General features: G+C 39.6%; 1 protein-coding gene across 1 annotated transcript in view; it reads right to left on the bottom strand.

Moving 5' to 3' along the window:
• HTR2C (5-hydroxytryptamine receptor 2C) overlaps positions 1–16,535 on the bottom strand; it is a 443,326-nt gene that overhangs the window by 21,255 nt on the left and 405,536 nt on the right. The gene's annotated exons all lie outside the window — the stretch shown is intronic.

Raw genomic sequence — 16,535 nt, 5'->3', positions numbered from 1 at the left:
CCAACATTTGTGAAACAAATACTAACAAAATTAAAGGAGGAAATAAAATGCAATGCATTCATTTTGGGAGACTTCAACACACCACTCACTCCAAAGGACAGATCCACCAGACAGAAAATAAGTAAGAACACAGAGGCACTGAACAACACACTAGAACAGATGGACATAACAGACATCTTTAGAACTCTACATCCAAAAGCAACAGGATGAACATTCTTCTCAAGTGCACATGGAACATTCCCCAGAATAGACCACATACTAGGCCACCTAAAGAGCCTCAGAAAATTCCAAAAGATCAAAATCTTACCAACCAACTTTTCAGACCACAAAGGCATAAAACTGGAAATAATTTGTACAAAGAAAGCAAAAAGGCTCAGAAACACATGGAGGCTTAACAACATGCTCCTAAATAATCAATGGATCAATGACCAAATCAAAATGGACATCCAGCAATATATGGAAACAAATGACAACAACAACACTAAGCCCCAACTTCTGTGGGATACAGCAAAAGCAGTCTTAAGAGGAAAGTATATAGCAATCCAGGCATATTTAAAGGAGGAAGGGCAATCCCAAATGAATGGTCTAATGTCAAAATTATTGAAATTGAAAAAAGAAGAACAAATGAGGCCTAAGGTCAGCAGGAGTAGGGACATAATAAAGATCAGAGAAGAAATAAATAAAATTGAGAAGAATAAAACAATAGCAAAAATCAATGAAACCAAGAGCTGGTTCTTTGAGAAAATAAACAAAATAGATAAGCCTCTAGCCAGTCTTATTAAGAGGAAAAGAGAGTTAACACACATCAGCAGAATCAGAAATGAGATAGGAAAAGTAACGACGGACCCCACAGAAATACAAAGAATTATTAGAGAGTACTATGAAAACCTATATGCTAACAAGCTGGGAAACCTAGGAGAAATGGACAACTTCCTAGAAAAATACAACCTTCCAAGACTGACCCAGAAATAAACAGAAAATAACAGACCAATTACCAGGAATGAAATTGAAGCAGTAATAAAAAAAACTACCAATGAACAATATCCCTGGGCCAGATGGACTTACCTTGGAATTTTATCAGACATACAGAGAAGACATAATACCCATTCTCCTTAAAGTTTTCCAAAAAATAGATGAGGAGGGAATACTCCCAAACTATGAAGCCAATATCACCCTAATACCAAAACCAGGCAAAGACCCCACCAAAAAAGAAAACTACAGACCAAAATCCCTGATGAACGTAGATGCAAAAATACTCAATAAAATATTAGCAAACTGAGTTTAAAAATTCATCAAAAGAATCATACACCATGACCAGGTGGGATTCATCCCAGGGATGCAGGGATGGTACAACACTCGAAAATCCATCAACATCATCCACCACGTCAACAAAAAGAAAGACAAAAACTGCATGATCATCTCCATACATGCTGAAAAAGCATTCGACAAAATTCAACATCCATTCATGATAAAAACTCTCAAAAAATGGGTATAGAGGGCAAGTACCTCAACATAATAAAGGCCATATATGATAAACCCACAGCCAACATCATACTGAACAGCGAGGAGCTGAAAGCTTTTCCTCTGCGATTGGGAACAAGACAGGGATGCCCACTCTCACCACTGTTATTCAACATAATACTGGAGGTCCTAGCCATGGCAATCAGACAAAACAAAGAAATACAAGGAATCCAGATTGGTAAAGAAGAAGTTAAACTGTCACTATTTGCAGATGACATGATATTGTACATAAAAAACACTAAAGACTCCACTCCGAAACTAGTAGAGCTAATATCGGAATTCAGCAAAGTTGCAGGATACAAAATTAACACACAGAAATCTGTGGCTTTCCTAGACACTAACAATAAACTAATAGAGAAATCAGGAAGACAATTCCATTAACAATAGCATCAAATAGAATAAAATATCTATGAATAAACCTAACCAAGGAAGTGAAAGACCTATACCCTGAAAACTATAAGACGCTCTTAAGAGAAATTAAAGAGGTCACTAACAAATGGAAATTCATCCCATGCTCCTGGCTAGCAAGAATTAATATCGTCAAAATGGCCATCCTGCCCAAAGCAATATACAGATTCGATGTGATCCCTATCAAAGTACCAACAGCATTCTTCAATGAACTGGAACAAATAGTTCAAAAATTCATATGGAAACACCAAAGACCCCGAATAATTAAAGCAATCCTGAGAAGGAAGAATAAAGTGGGGGGATCTCACTCCCCAACTTCAAGCTCTACTACAAAGCCACAGTAATCAAGACAATTTGGTACTGGCACAAGAACAGAGCCACAGACCAATGGAACAGAATAGAGATTCCAAACATTAACCCAAACATATATGGTCAAGTAATATTCAATAAAGGGGCCATGGACATACAATGGGGAAACGACAGTCTCTTCAACAGATGGTGCTGGCAAAACTGGACAGCTACATGTAAGAGAATGAAACTGGATCACTGTCTAACCCCATACACAAAAGTAAATTCGAAATGGATCAAAGACCTGAATGTAAGTCATGAAACCATAAAACTCTTAGAAAAAAACATAGGCAAAAATCTCTTAGACATAAACATGAGTGACCTCTTCTTGAACATATCTCCCGGGCAAGGGAAACAAAAGCAAAAATGAACAAATGGGACTACATCAAGCTGAAAATCTTCTGTACAGCAAAGGACACCATCAAAGAACAAAAAGGTATCCTACAGTATGGGAGAATATATTCATAAATGACAGATCCAATAAAGGGTTTATATCCAAAATATATAAAGAGCTCACTCTCCTCAACAAACAAAAAGCAAATAATCCAATTAAAAAATGGGCAGAGGAGCTGAATAGACAGTTCTCTATAGAAGAAATTCAAATGGCCAACAGACACATGAAAAGATGCTCCACATCACTGGTGGGAATGTAAATTAGTTCAACCATTGTGGAAAGCATTATGGAGGTTCCTCAAAATGCTCAAAATAGAAATACCATTTGACCCAGGAATTCCACTTCCATGAATTTACCCCAAGAATGCAGCACTCCAGTTTGAAAAAGACAGATGCACCCCTATGTTTATCACTGCACTATTTACAGTAGCCAAGATATGGAAGCAACCTAAATGTCCATCAGTAGATGAATGGATAAAGAAGATGTGGTACATATTCACAATGGAATATTACTCAGCTATAAGAAAAAACAGATCCTACCATTTGCAACAACATGGATGGAGCTAGAGGGTATTATGTTCAGTGAAATAAGCCAAGCTGAGAAAGACAAGTACCAAATGATTTCACTCTTCTGTGTAGTATCAGAACAAAAGAAAACTGAAGGAACAAAACAGCAGCAGAAGCGCAAAACCCAAGAATGGACTAACAGTTACCAAAGGGAAAGGGACTGGGGAGGACGGGTGGGAAGGAGGGATAAGGGTGGTAAAAAAGAAAGGGGACATTACGATTAACATGTGTAGTGTGGGTGGGGGCACGGGGAGGGCTGTGCAACACAAAGACAAGTAGTGATTTTACAGCATCATACTATGTTGATGGACAGTGACTGTGAATGGGTATGTGGGGGGGACTTGGTGAAGGGGGGAGCCCAGTGACTGTGAACGGGTATGTGGGGGGGACTTGGTGAAGGGGGGAGCCTAGTAAACATAATATCCTTCATGTAATTGTAGATTAATGATACCAAAATAAAACTAAAAAAAAAAAACATAGAAGAGGAGGGAATACTTCCAAACTCATTCTATGAAGCCGACATCACTCTAATATCAAAACCAAGTGAAGACAGCACAAAAAACAAAAATTACAGACCAATATCCCTGATGATCATAGATTCAAAAATACTCAACAAAATATTAGCAAACCTAATTCAAAAATACATCAAGAGGATCAGACACCATGATCACATAGGATTCATCACAGGGATGCAAGGATGGTACAACATTTGAAAATCCATCAACATCATCCACCACATCAACAAAAAGAAGGAAAAAAACCACATGATCATCTCCATAGATGCTGAAAAAGCATTCGACAAAATTCAACATCCATTCATGATAAAAACTCTTAACAAAATGGGTATAGAGGGCAAGTACCTCAACATAATAAAGGCCATATATGACAAACACATGACCAACATCATACTTAACAGCTAGAAGCTGAAAGCTTTTTCTCTAAGATCGGGAACAAGACAGGGATGCCCACTCTCCCCACTGTTATTCCACATAGTACACCCAGATTGGTAAAGAAGAAGTCAAACTGTCACTATTTGCAGATGACACGATATTGTACATAAAAAACCCTAAAGACATAAAAACCTCCAAAACTACTAGAACTAATATCTGAATTCAGCAGTTACAGAATACAAAATTAATACACAGAAATCTGTTGCTTTCCTATAGATTAATGATGAACTAGCAGAAAGAGAATACAGGAAAACAATTCCATTCACAATTGCATCAAAAGAATAAAATACCTAGGAATAAACCTAACGAAGGAAGTGAAAGACCTCCCTGAAAACTACAAAACACTCTTTAGAGAAATTAAAGAGGACACTAACAAATGGAAACTCATCCCATATTCTTGGATAGGAAGAATTAATATTTTCAAAATGGACATCCTGCCTAAAGTAATCTACAGATTCAATGCAATCCCTATCAAAATACCAACAGAATTCTTCAATGAACTGGAACAAATAGTTCTAAAATTCATATGGAACCACAAAAGACCCTGAATAGCCAAAGCAATCCTGAGAAGGAAGAATAAAGTGGGGGGGGATCTCACTTCCAAAGTTCAAGTTCTACTACAAAGCTACAGTAATCAAGACAATTTGACACATCTAAATTTTGAGACCTTTCTGATAAGATTGGTAGGGATTATTAATGCATTTGATTTTTGATACTAGTATTACATATGGGAAATCCACACAATTCAGGAGACCAATATTTTCCAAGTGACCTGTGCTTGATGTCACAAATAAAGCATGGGTAATGTACCCATGCCAAATGCAAGACAGACTAGTGGATTTTAATGTAAGAGCATATGAAAAATTCACTGTTAGGATTTCTGATTCCACACTGCAACTTAGCTTAAGAAACTAACACTTGCTGGGTTGTAGTGATAGGGAGAAATTTACAAGGACAGCAATCTGGTCCAGGTGTCTCCCTTCTATTTCTTTTCTTAGCAAAAACAACAGAAACTCCCCCTCCCCTTCACTTCCCACTCTGCCAGGCACTCACTCCCTAAACTTACTCTTCCTTGCTTGCTTGTTTGCTGTGCACGTAGAAATGTTGCAGATACGGAAGCAGAAAGATAAATATTGCTCCCCTTGTCTTTGTTCGGGGCTCAGACCTTGGGAGATTACCACACTCTGAGCCCACCAGTGTAAAAATAAAACCTCAACCCTCCAAGAACTCCGAATGCCACTTGGTTCTTCTGTCAGTGATCCAGTTCAAGTTTTTCAGGTTTTTTCATAACATTTGGTTCCCTGACCAGGAAACCCAACCGTGCTGGCCCTTTGTTGCCACCAGTTTGGGGCAATGGCTGGGTGGTGACAGAACAGGCAATCGCCATGGAGAAGGTGTGCCCTGACTGATCTTTTGGCAGTCTCCCACCTGGTCATCCTGGGCCGGCCCCACTCCACTGTTCCCAACGGACTCAGGGAGGCTTGGCAGGTAAGGGAGGACCTGGTTCCCAAGTCAGATTATGGTAAGGCCCTGGGGTTCCTGACCCAGCGATTTCCCACCCGTTGGGGTGGAAGGGGAGCCTGATCACCTCCTGGAGTCTTTTTAGAAGTCTCACAGGTAGACATTCCCAGGGGGTGATGTTTAAACTGGTCGGAGAGTGTGAGTGAGTGTGCAGGGCGGCTGAAGCCATTCAGTCTGCACTGAATTTGTGATTCCATGGCCTGCAGTATGGAATCTGAGTGGGTCCTTCACCGTATTTGAGATTGGCTGCCACGACATAATGGTGACTCAGCTTGGCTAACTTGGCCCGGGACTTATAAGGATGCACCTTAGTCAAGGTTGATAAAGTCTCTGAGAGAAGCGCAAGCAAACAGGCATCTGATTGGTCTCCTCTCCTTCATCTGTAGTGGCACCATTACACGGACACATCATGGGGTCAGGGCATAGCAAACCCACATTTCTTGACACCATGATCAAAATTTTGAGGAAGAGATTTTCAGAAGACTACAGAGTAAAATAAACTCCCAGCAGGTTAAAAACCCTATGTGAATCTGAATGGCCCACCCTTAGTGTAAGATGGCCTCCAGAATGGACACTAGATATCCCAACAGTACTCCAGGTCTGGCGGGTCATCACTGGAGTTCCAGGTCATCCTGACCAGTTCCCATACATTGACTCCTGGTTAGGAATCACCCAGACCCTTCCCTCTTGGATGCAATTCACTTGCAATAGGCAGGGTAGGGTCTTAGTCGCCTCAACAAAGAAGCCTACAAAGAATCAACAGGAGCCTGAGCCTCTGCAGATTCTCACTGGTGACCCAGAGGAAGAGCTAATGTTGCCCCCACCTTATGTGCCCCCAAGGCCGTCAGCACCCGGCCCCCCAGTTCCAGAAACTCCACTGCCATCAGCCTCCCAGCCAACTCCAGAAACAGTGAACCCACTCTCTCCTGGACCAGCAGCCAGACTGCACCTTTGGCCAGGAGCAAGCACCCATCAGATGCCAGTGCAAGAGATGCGGAGCCTGAAAAACATAATAAAAATGGGACTATCAAGCCCGGCCAGTCCATGTTTCACTATCAACTCTTCTCCACAACAGACCTCTTCAATTAAAAACACAACACTCCGTCATACTCGGAGAAGCCACAAGCCCTGGTTGATTTCATGAAATCCCTCTTCCAAATCCATCTGCTGACCTGGAGAGACTGCCAACAGCTTCTCCGTACCCTGTTCACAATGAAAGAGAAGAGGCAGCCGGGGTCCTTGATCAGGGTGCATGGGCTGAAATTGCTGTCCCTGAGCAGTGCCCTGAGTGGGACTTCATCACCCCTGAGGGACAGCATCAGATCCGCCGATATCAAGACACCCTTCTCCAGGGGGTCAAAGCTGGGTTCAAAAAGCCTATGAAAATGACCAAGGTTTCTTCAGTCATTCAACAACGAGGAGAGTCTCCTAGGGACTATTATGAAAGACTGTGTGAAGCTTATCACATCTATACCCTTTTGACCCTGAGGCACAAGAGAGCCAACAAATGGTCAACATCTGATTTGTAGCTCAAGCTGCCCCAGACACCAGAGTAAAGCTCCAAAAACTTGAAGGCTTTGCTGGGATGAATATCACTCAGCTGAATAAAATTGCCAGCAAAGTACCTAAACAGAGAAGTTCAGGCTGACTGGGAGGCCGAAAGAAAAATTAAAAAAAAAAAATGGCCAGCCTCCTGGCAGATGCCCTAAAAGAAAGAGATGACCAAAAGGCAGAGAAAAGCTGACTGCCAAGCGGGGGAAAGACTAGGACCCCTGTAGCCACAGACTAATGTGCTTACTGTAAAGAAAAGGGGCATTGGAAGAATGAATGCCCCAACTGAGGCAAAGCCCTGAAGCCCAGTTGCTTCTGGGAGGAGCCCCATGGGGAAAGGTTCATTGGCCTGGCAGGAACAGACTCAGATTGACCAGGACTGGGCTCTCTCACTCTCAGCACCCATGAGCCCATGGTCAAAATGAAAGTGGGGGGCCAAATCATGACTTTTATGGTTGACACTGGCGCAGAACACTCTGTGGTCACCCTCCCTGTAGCCCCCTTCAGTGAAAAAGCCTGCAACTATCCTTGGAGCCACAAAGACAGCAGCAGTCTCCCCTCTCACAAGAGGTGAGAGCAGGCATCCAGGAACACATGATCAGACTCAAAGAGGGAAGCATTGTAATCAAGTGTCAGTCACCCTGGAATACCCTGTTTCCACCAGTCAAAAGGCCAGGAGGAGGGTACTGGCCTGTTCAAGACCTGTGAGCCATTAACAAAGTGACTGTTTCTTTATTACCTCATGGTCCCAAATCTGTACACCCACCTCAGCTGGATCCCAGGGTCTGCCAAATGGTTCACTTGCCTAGACTTAAAAGATGCCTTTTTCTGCCTCCAGCTGGCTCCCCAAAGCCAGCTCTTGTTTGCCTTTGCATGGACTGAACCGGATACGGGGTGGCAGATGCAGTTAACATGGACACAGCTTCCGCAAGGGTTCAAGAACTCACCCACTCTCTTTGGAAAGACATTGGCTGCAGACCTTGCCAGCTTACTGAGGGAAGCAACCCACTGCGCCCTCCTCTACTATGTAAAACACCTCCTCCTTGCCAGTAACACCCAAAAAAAAGTTGTGAAAAAGGCCCAAAGCCTCTCCTGCAACTCCTGTCAGACTCAGGATACCAAGCCTCATGGAAAAAGGTACAAATCTGCGAGCACCAAATCCAGTACTTGGGCTTCCTCCTCACCCAGGTAGAAAGGGCACTAGGGCTGGAGAGGAAAAAGGTCATTAAGTCCTTACCTCAGCCCCAGATGAAGAAAGGCATACGACAGTTCCTGGGGGCTGCTGGATTCTGCATAATCTGGATTCCTGGAATATCAGCAATGGCAAGACCCCTCTACAGCCTCCTGGGAGGGCCAGACCAAAAGACCCCTGTCTGGACAAAAGAGGCAAAAGCCACCTTCCTGGAAATAAAGGCTGCTTCAGAACAGACACCAGTCATAGGCCTGCCAGATATAAAAAAGCCCTTTAATCTCTTTATGCATAAAAAAATAGCAATTCTGCTTTGCAAAGAACACCAAAAAGAAAACAACCCTATAACAGGCGAACCAGCTAGCAGATAAAGCAGCTAAAACAGCAGCCAATAAAAAAACAGACAAAGCTCCTTCCCTCACTATGGCCCTAACACCCCACTGGAGACCCCTCCATGCAGGTACACTAAAAAAAGAGAAGGACTGGGCCATGGCTGAAGGAGCCACCCTAACTGAAAAGGAATGATAGATGCTGCCTGACAAATGCATCTTTGTCCCAACTGCAACCGGAAGGCATCTAGTCAGCAAATACCATCAGCTCACCTACCTAGGAAAAACTTCACTGGAAGCCCTCCTCAAAAAGCAATACTACATCAGCCAGTTGCCAGCATTATGCTGAGCAGTAAGTGAGCAGTGCACGACTTGCACCAAAAATAATGCTCAATCTGCACCTTGACTCCCACCAGGTGTCCAAGGGCAGGATTTGCCCCCTTTGAAGACCTTGAGATAAACTTCACAGATATCTAGCCAAGGAGAGGACTCAGATACCTTCTAGCGACAGTGTGTACATACTCTGGGTAGGTCAAAGCCTCCCCGACCAGGACAGAATGAAGCCGGGAGGTAGCCAAAGTCCTGAATACAATTGTGCCCCAGTTTTGCCTACCATCTACAATTCACAGTGACAATGGACCTGCCTTTGTAGCAGAGGCAGTACAGATTTTAACTAAATCTCTCAACATTACCTGAAAACTCCACACTGCATACAGGCCACAAAGTTCAGGTAAAGTGGGGTGAATGAATTGCACCCTCAAAGGAACCCTAGCTAAGTTTTGCCAAGACACTGGCCTCCCGTGACTGGACCTACTGCCCCTGGCTCTCCTGCGTGCTTGCTGCACACCTGGGGCTCAAGGCTTTTCCACTTTTGAACTAGTGTATTGATACCCTCCCCCATGTCTAGGAAGCCTCCCAGAGAACCTACACCAGATAGGATATAAGGGAGCAAGAAAACAGCTCCAAGCCTTGGGAGCCACCCTAAATAAGCTGCGACAATATACAGGAAAAAGACCCAATGTCCTTAGGGACCCCAGTATATTTCTTCCAGGCTGGGGACTCAGTCTGGAGCAAAGATTGATAAAGGAACCCCCTCACACCTCAGTTGACTGGCCCCCACATTGTTGTTCTAGCCACTCCTACTGCCCTCAAAGTTGCAGGCATCACTCTGTGGGTCCATCATTCCAGAATGATAAAGGCCCATAATCTGGACAAAAAAATACATCAGTGGAAGGCCCAGCCAGATCTCCAGAATCATCTTTGCCTCCTCACCCAAAGATTACCTGCTGACTACTGAACACCTGTGCGGTGGATCCTGACCCTCGTGAGAGTGGTATCTTTCATCCTGGGCACTGGACTCTTCTGTTGCCCCCCTGGACTGGACTATACCTCACAAAGTTGCCCTTTCTATTGTCTGTTCAGTAATCATAGGTTGTTTTGCTGTGCTTACCTGTTTCTCCTAACTATACTCAAGCCTCAGCCTGCATCTCCCCACTACCACTCTGTAATGTTATTTTTATACCTTCTTTCCCTCCCTTCCTCCCCCTCACTCCTGGGGAACCTCAGTGTGGTTGCATAAAGTCAGACAAATGGGGGATCGGGTTCAGTGCCTACACCTACATGCCTGCTAAATGTTATGATAAGAACAGGGCCACCCTTTGCCTTAAAGACAGGAAAAGGTATTGGACTAAAGCAATAGATAAATGGGACTCAGACTGTGCAATTAGGGGAAGAAAGGGATCCACTGTCTGCTGGACCTACCTCACCCACATTGGAATGTCTGATGGGGGTTGGGGGTCCAGAATCAAGCACGAAGTGACAGGGATGAAAAGGTCAAGCAGGCCCTAAAGGCACTAACTAAAGAGCCAGCTTACCGCAATATTGACCTCTCAGGTTTTTCCGTAACAGATTAAGCAGTTTAATATTTCTACGAGGTCTGCCTTCAGTCCTTTGAGTGTCCTCAGCTCCCACTGCACAAAGTTGGTGCAGGGCTGTGCTAACGAGGTGTGCCAAGTAGGACTGGGGGGAGGCGGGGCACGTGCCCTCCCACTCCTTTCTAATTTTAATTGGACTTTGAAATAGGTGCCCATCTCCTCCAATTGCCCACCCCTTCTCTGACATTTGCGCCTTCCAAGCTGCAAATGTTAAAATGGAATCCGTGGCTAGCAACTCTTTTAACTGGCCTTGCTGGGCCAGCTGTTCTGTTGCTCCTTAAACTATTAGTGGGGCCCTGCATCTTTAACTAGCTCATTAACTTTATCAAGGAACGCATTTCCTGTGTACAGCTCAAGTGGATGCAGAGCCATTATGACGCTATCATAAACCAAGGAGATGATGCTTCTTAAAACGAACTGCTTGAAGGGGCATCAGAGGGGAATGATAGGGAAAAATTTACAAGGACAACAATCTAGTCCAGGTGGCTCCCTTCTGCTTCTCTTTTAAGCAAAAACAACAGAAACTCCCCTTCCCCTTCACTTCCCGCTCTGCCAGGCACTCACTCCCTAAACTTACTCCCCCTTGCTTGCTCATTTGCTGTGCACATAGAAATGTTACAGATACGGAAGCAGAAAGATATATGTTTGCTCCCCTTGTTTGGGGCTCAGACCTTGGGAGATCACTCCCCTCTGAGCCCGCCGGTGTAAAAATAAAACCTTATCACTCCAAGACCTCCGAGTGCCACTTGGTTCTTCTGTCAGCGATCCAGTCCAGGTTTTTCCATAACAGTAGTTCAGTATCAAAGAAGAATGTGCACTATTATCTGAAAGCATTATTAAAATACTTTCCTGTATTGAAGCTCTTTGTATGATGATGTATATATTCTTGCATAATCCAACCAAAACTGCTCATTGCAACAGGTTAGATACAGAAGCAGAGATGTGAATGTAGCTGTCTTCTACCAAGCCAGGGGAGAAAGATTTTTGAAAGTGTAAGACAATGTAACTCTTTTTACTAAGTTCATTTTTTTGGGAAAATATACCTATTTTCATAGAGCTATGTTTTTTATGCTAACATGTTTGTTATGTTCTTTATATTAACATGTTTATTATTTTTAATAAATCCATATGTATGTAATTTAAAATTTTATCAATTTTAACTTCTAGGACAATAAATATGAATAGATATAACTCATATAAGAACTCATTAGGGTCTTCAATAACATTTAAGTGTATTAAGAGATCCTGAGACCAAAGAGTTTGAAAACTGATGAATTAGACAAGAAGTCACTATTGAATTTATAGAGAACAGTTTTAGTAGAGCTACAAAATTCATTCAAATGAAATGAATTATAAATGGTGACAAGGAAGACATGAGAGTGACTATATAATAAGCGTGGCTGTAAAATCTGGGTGACAGAGTGGCCATAATCTAATTAGTATACAGATTAAAGTATTTTTTTGAAAAGGAGTTACTTTCTTCCTAAATTAATTAATTTATAAATTTAAAGAGATCCCATCAAAATATAAATAGACTTTTAAGATGGAACTAGGAAAGTTAATGTTAAAACTCATACGGAAAATTAAACATTCCAGAATGTCTAAGCAAACTCTGAAAAATAAGACTAATGAATGTGAATTAACCATATCAGACAACAAAGTTTATTACAAAACTTTTATAATTAAAAAAGTGTGGAATTGGCACACAGACACACTGGTAGAATAGAATATAAACTTCAGAGATAGGCCCATATATATAAGAAAATTTAATATACTATAAAGATGTCATTTAAAAAATCACAGAATTGATGGACTTTTAAAATAAGGTGGCATGAGACAGCTGAATGATTATCTGAAAAAAGGTAAAATCGAATGTATATCTCACCGTATACACAAAATAACTGCAATAAATCAGAGGTGCAAATGGAAAATATGAGAAATATGTGTGATTTATTGTCTACTCTGACTGTGGGGAAAGAATTTATAACTATCAACATAGAAATGAAATCTGATTGATAAACTGCAAAAAAATTTATATAGCAAATAGTATACACAGAAAAAATGTTTTCATTTATAACATGTAAAATGTTTTTTATCTGTAAAGTGTTTATTACCTATTAAAATTAAGAAATAGAAAAGTAAAAGCCAGATAGAAAAATGAGCCAAAGGCACAATCACTTTGTGAAAAACTGATTTAGGAATGGTACTTAAACATATGAAAACAAGCTCGATTTCAATCACAATAAAGTAGAAGCAGACTACAGTACACTGAGATAACATTTCTCACCTATTGGATTGGTAAAATTTTTTAAATTAAAAATATACTTTATTAGCAAGGCTTTGGGGAATCAGGCTCTTTTGCTTTGCTGGTGGGAAGAAAAGCGGTTCAACCATTAATTAAATATATATGTATACATTTATGCCTTGATTAATCAACTCCACTTCTAGGAAATTTTGCTGAAATTAAACTTCCAAAGATATGGAACATGGACACACCCAGAATAAGAGAGAAACAGAGAGGTATGCACATGATCATTTCTGGTGGAATTATTAGTAATTACAAAATATTAGAGATAAATGCTCATACACACAGGAGATTGGTTAAATAAATTTTGATGTATCTACATAACACAGTACTAGTACATGTGAAAAATAGAAGGAATTTTACTTTTAAATGGTGTGTTTAGGCCATTTACATGATACTTGGGTTTACATCTACAATCTTGCTATGAATTAATATGGAGTGATTCCTAGGACATATTGCCAAGTGAAAAACAGCAAAGTATTAACATGTATGCAGTATTTTGTCTTATCTACAAAAGAAGAAACAATAATATGTGTAATTATTTTTACAAAAATAAACTCTGTAATTATGCTGCAGAAATTAGTGCATGGGTTAACCAAGAGAGAAAAGAGTGACACTTCTCTCAATATACTCAAATATATTTGCATAGTTTTTATTTTTTGAACATCATGTTAAGGTTTTACATATTAAAAAATAAAGTCAACAAGGTTGGATAAATCAATACTGAATGCATACAAGAAAGTAAAACTGACCTATTAGCAATTGGTAATAGAACCACACAAAAGTAGAAAATTCATACTAATCCCAGCCTTTTGAACACAATGCTTTGACTTAGATACCCTTGGTGGGAAACATTCTAAAGACAAAAAAATTGCAATAAAAATGTAAATAGAGCATTTTATTTAGCAGTATGAAAACAGGAATTCTGAAATGAATTTGTGTTGTAGGACTTAGAAAATATAAATAATAAATAAATAAATGTCTTGATGCTTTGGGGGAGCAGGTTACTCACTGTGAGAAAAATGAGGAATAATAAGGAATAGGGAAAGTAGCAGAAGAATCCTATGAGACTGGATTGGGATTAAAGGCATAGATACATAGGAGAAATAACATACTAGGAGGAATGAGTGTATCTAGATTCCACATCTTGGTTTATAAAACAACTGGCCACTAAAAAGAACAAGGTTCCTTGCATGAATTGTCTGTTTTTGAATTGTCTCTTTTCACAACTGGGGCATTGTTGCTGTTGAAAAGGCATTCATCCATCTAATCATTGCTCTATTGAAGTGACCTATCTTTTTTTTCTTTAAGGTTGATTTTTTTCTGAAATGTTGCTATGATGTGTCTAAATGTTTATTGCTTTTTTATTCATTCTTCTTGAGACCTATTGAGCTCTTTAAATGTGAGATTCAGTGCCTTTCATCTATTCTAAAAACCATTATTTCTTTAAATATTGTTTTCCTTCCATTCTTTTCACATCTTGTGGAATTCTTCCCACTTTATACTATATGTCTGTTATCTTCTTATTCTCTCTTCTATCTTTTCTATTCTTCCAATTTTCCTTGCTGCATCCATCACAGTTTCTTCTGACCTTCAGTAACACTCTGTCTAAACTGCTTTTGAGTTCTTTGATTTTCATGTTAAGCTTAACCTATAGATTTCCTAGTTGCTTCTCAAATCTTAAATGTCACTGTTTATAGTTTGCAGTTTCTTGATGAAATATTTAGGTTCAGCTTGTAATTTCCATGTGAATCACAAATAGTTGTTTAAAGTCTGTGTCTGGTATTTCCACTATCTTGAGTGCTCATAGGTTCAAGGTTCATTTGTATTATAATTTATTGTGTTTTATCTGATTAATGTTGTCTTATCTCTTCATGTGTCTATTATTGTATCCTGATTACTGGAATTGAAAATCATTGAAACAAATCATTTGAAGCCTAGAATAATTATTTTTATGCTTATACCAAAAAACACTGGAAATGTGAAGAATATGAAATCACCTTAATCCAATTTCCATGCTCAAGATTTTTCTTGGTTTCATAGGTGACTTCATCTGAATTCCATGTCAAGGGTCATCCATCCTTACTTTTAGTGTACAGGCCTTTAAGGTCCAAAAAATAAATTCAAATTGGTTGACTCTTGCCAGGCTCTGTATTCCTATTTTGGTCTTTCTTTGCTCATGAGACAGTGAAATGAACTTCTAAACCTGTCAGTCACATCTTCAGGTCTACAAATGCATTACTGACAAAAGTGACCTAAAAGTCATAGTCATTCTTCCTGGATTTCTGTTTCTTTCTGAATCCTTCACTATCTTATTAATTTCTCAATGCTAATAGTATTTTTTCTATATTTTTAGTTGCCTTTAGCACAAGAATCATTGCAGATTACCCATTCTGTCATTATTAGAAGCTAATGCCCCTAATACTCTAATTTAATTTGGCTGTATATTTGCTTTGTAAGCACCATTGGAATTGGTACTTTGTAGATGAGCTCTTCTGGTGGAGTGGGTAAAACCTGTGAGCCCTTGAATATGCAGGTCAAATTTTATATATAAATTCACTTTTTTTCTGGGAGAAGTTTCATTGCTTTTTACTCGAAGATGTGTGTATATATATTCACCTAGAATAGAATAATCTTAAAACTTAAATAATTAATTTTGTCAATAAACTCAGAGTCAAAATCTTTAGATGACATCAGTGAAAACTGAATAGAGGTTTTATTCATCTTGTAAACTTTATCAGAATCTTTTATAGAAACATAACTTTAAAGAGGAATTATTTAATGATACACTAAATGTATGTTTCAGCTGGGAGAGGGAAAAAAAGGAAAAAAAGAGGGCTTTAAAAGGCCTTATATTCCAATTGGTCAAATTTTGTGACTTGAATATTAGCAATGTTAAGACATTTATGAATATCTCTAATATAAGCAGTAAAACGATCTTCCTTTAACCTCCCCCAAATCTTCAAAGAAACTGATAAATTTTTTTCTCTTTTGTATAACCAGAATCTGAGAAGATATTTAAAAATGGAAATGCAATAGTATATTTTAGATTGAACACCATAAATTTAAACATGTTTACTTCATGAAGATTTGTATATTACAATTAATTTTTCCACTAAAGAAGATATAGAATTAGAATAAAATTATTAAGATTAATATTCTGGGATAGATTTAGCTTTTCTAAGATTTAAATACTATCTTTTTAAAATTTAGAATTTACCATATGTCTTTGTCAACTTCAAATCATTTTTAAATATCTGTTTTTTTGTCTGTGTTGCAGAATTCACTGGCATATTGATTCAAAAAATAGTTTAGCAGCATAAATGGAAACCTTATATTTATATATTCACAGACATTACATTTACTTCATTATTGTTAACCTAAATATCAGATAAATAGGTTAAGAATAATTACTAAACAGAACAATCCCGATTAAACGCAAATGTTACCAGTCGACGTCTGTACGTTGTTCACAGTACATAATCCGAAATTATTGAGCATAGCCGCTGCAATTCTAAT

The sequence above is a fragment of the Manis pentadactyla genome, chromosome X (genome assembly GCF_030020395.1).
Source record: "Manis pentadactyla isolate mManPen7 chromosome X, mManPen7.hap1, whole genome shotgun sequence".
NCBI classification, from domain to species: domain Eukaryota; kingdom Metazoa; phylum Chordata; class Mammalia; order Pholidota; family Manidae; genus Manis; species Manis pentadactyla.
This window is presented reverse-complemented; position numbering and strand designations above follow the sequence as displayed.